The sequence below is a fragment of the Diceros bicornis genome, chromosome 20 (assembly GCF_020826845.1).
Source record: "Diceros bicornis minor isolate mBicDic1 chromosome 20, mDicBic1.mat.cur, whole genome shotgun sequence".
Classification (NCBI taxonomy): Eukaryota; Metazoa; Chordata; class Mammalia; order Perissodactyla; family Rhinocerotidae; genus Diceros; species Diceros bicornis.
Genome location: NC_080759.1, coordinates 19,444,430 through 19,447,918, shown reverse-complemented (window position 1 = coordinate 19,447,918; position 3,489 = coordinate 19,444,430).

Sequence of the window (3,489 nt, the reverse complement as noted above, 5' to 3'; positions counted from 1 at the left end):
AAGCAAACAAGATCTACTAAATCCTTCAGTAGATGAATGGATAAATAAATTGTGGTATATCCAGGCAATGGAATATTATTCAGCACTAAAAAGAAATGAGCTATCAAACTATGAAAAGACATGAAGAAACCTTAAATGCATATTACCAAGTGGAAAAAGCCAATCTGAAAAGGCTATATACTGTATGATTCCAAAATATGACATCCTGGAAAGCGCAAAACTATGGAGACAGTAAATATCAGTGGTTTCCAAGGGTTGGGGGTTACAGGAGGGATGAATGGACAGAGCACAGAGGATTTTTAGCACAGTGAAAATACTCTGTATGATACTATAGTGGTAGATACATGTCATTATACATTTACTGAAACCCACAGAATATACAACACCAGGAGGGAACTGTAATAGAAACTAAGGACTTTGGGTGATTATGATGTGTCAATGGAGGTTCATAAATTGTAAGAAATGTACCACTCTGGTGGGGGATGTTTATAATGGAGGAGGCTATGCAGGTATGGGGACAAGGGATATATGGGAAATCTCTGTACCTTCCTCTCAATTTTGCTCTAAACATAAAACTGTTCTAAAAAATAAAGTCTTAAAAAAATATATATATAATTGTGCTCAGAACCTTACCAAACTTCTCCCTTTATTAAAGCCATTAGCTGACCACTGCACAGCCCTGAGATAGTCCCTGTGATAGGGTGTCAACCTTGAGGTCGTCAAGTGCTTGGGAACAGTTACATAAAAGCTAAAGAGGGACTCAACATGAGTCCAGGCCAGACCAGCATAAGGCCAGGATGCAGCCACAAGAAGCAGCAATTATCAGGTCTTACAGTTTATTCACTCAGCTCAAATGTTCTTCTTTTGGATTGATTTGCTGAAAGTTCACTCAAATAAGCAACTTGATTGATAATGGAAACCAGGATTAATGCCCTTGTGTGGGACTTCTTTCTCATCAACATTGTTAGATGAGTGAAATTTATATCCAATAAGTTTGAGAAGTGCTGCTTACTGAATGCTCCCTCTTAGAAATTCATCCTGCTAGAAGAGTATAGAAATCTTTTGAATTTCAATTGATCTACTAGTTCCCAAACATATATGACTACAGATCCCTTATTCCTTATTAATATTCTCTTTATGTAGGTTCTACACATAATATTTTGGGAATATTGTGCTATGCACTCTGGAGTAACTGACAGCCAATACTACAAACTCTCTAGTTTTGCAAACACATCCCCAAACCTGGAGACTAATCCCAACCTCCTTAGCCTGGCTTTTTAAGGTCCTCCACAATATCTCCCCAATCTAGTTTTGTAGGCTCATGTCCCATTACACTTCTATGTGAATTTTCTGTTGTAACAAAACTCTCCTCTTCTTTGTTCCCTAAATAGTCTGCATCCATTTCTGCCTCCCTATTTGTGTACATATTCTTTAGGAAGGTCTTGAATTTCATTAGGACTAGAGGAAATGTCAAAAGTTCTTAATTAGTCATTTAACAAATATTTATTGAGTGTTTGCTTTAACATTGTATCTCTCAGGATGCTTTGTTACAAGCAACAGAAATAGGCTCTAGCTAATTTAAGAAGAAGAAGAATTTATTGAAAGGACATTGGGTAACTCAAAGAATTTCTAGGGGATCCAGAGAATAAAGCCTGAAGACTGTGCAGCCAGGGACACTACTGTAAACTCTGCTGCAGGATTCATCCAGTGAAGACAGCAGGGCCACTACCCTGCACCACCACTAGTCCTTGGATGCTGATGCTAGAACCACTGATGCTGATACTAGAACCACTGACCCTGCTGCCTCCAGGAATTAGAGTAGCTGCCACGGTATCCAACACTTATCACCAGTGTGTGTTCTGCACGTTCCCTTCTTCATACCACTAGTGGATTCAAGGACTATCTGCTGGGTTAAACCAGAATATGTCCACATCCTAACTGCAAGGAACACTAGGAAATTCAGTGTCAGGAACTGTCAGCTTCAATAGGAGGAACTGGGCTCTGTCTCATAAGATAAGGGATTCCCCAAAGAGAGGAAGGAGCTTCAGATGATGGGTGGTCAAAAAGAATGACAATTGTCTGTAGGGGAGGAAGACAATTCCTCTACCCTCTAGGTCCTTCTGGCTAGTCTAAGAATTAAATTGACATGAGACAGAATAACAGGAGAAACTCAAACAAAGTTTAATAACATGTATGCATGGGAGCAACACAGAACAACTGAGTAACTCACTAGAATGGCCAAAGCTGCCACCTTAAATATCATCTTCAGCTAAAGACAAAGGAGGATGAAGGGGGTAGTCATTTGGGTCTTCTACAGGGAGGAAGGCAATTTACATGGAGGTGGAAATGCAAATGTTTGTTACATAATTGTTTGCTGGGCCACCTATAGGCAATGTGACCTGGAGAGACAAAACTTTGATAAAAATGGCTCGTTGGTGCCTATCACACCTATTTTATATTATACTATAATGTATAATATACATTATACATTGTTAATGGTGTTAGCTCCTTCCTGGAATAGGCCTTCTATGTTAAATTCTTTTAGGCAGTTAGGGGGAAGGTCAAAGTTTCTTTCAGAGTCTTTCATCCTCAAAAATAATTAAGGCAGGGACCAGCCCAGTGGAATAGTGGTTAAGTTCCAGTGCTCTGCTTCGGCGGCCCAGGGTTCGTGGGTTCAGATCCCAGGTGTGGACCTACGCACTGCTCATCAAGCCATGCTCTGGCGGCGTCCCACATACAAAATAGAGGAAGATTGGCACAGACGTTAGCTCAGGGATAATCCTCCTCACCAAAAAAATTGAAAATAAAAGAAAATAATCAAAGCAAAGAGACACATTCTGGGGTGGCCAATTCTGATCCCCTACATCTGCTACAGTTATGTGACGGATTACTGGGAAACAAGAGAGGGAAAGATTCTTTTCCATTCTCCCAAAAGTGATTACCTAAGTAGACAAGGCAAACAGATAAGATGATTAGAAAACAAGATAATTTATAATAATATAGTAAAACAGACTGCTTAATTAAAAAATATTAAAGTAATGTTGAGCATAACAAATAGAGTTAGAGAAAAGTATATACTTTACAGCCCAAGCCATCGCTTTCCCAACGGACTTTTTTCTAGGGCAAACGATGTAAACAAGATCTGTTTCCACCTGGAATATTTCCATACATCCTCCCAGCTCCACCTTCCAGGTTTATCTGCACAAAGACAAGCTCCTCAGTCACCTAACAGGATGCACGGTGCCCAGGACTTAGCCATCTGTAAATTTATATATTTAGTTAAACAGAAATACCAGGTCTTTCCCTCCCCTGGGAAGACAGACAGTCCTTAAGGCTGAAGAATCAGAAAACAATGGCATGAACTTGGGAATGGATGTAGGTCCTTGACCTGGAGTCAGCTAGGTAAAGAATGTGCCTGAAGTCCTGGGAAATTCAACAGCACTCTTCTGCATTGTGTGTCCACCTCCTTCCCTGGGGAAGGGCAGGGCC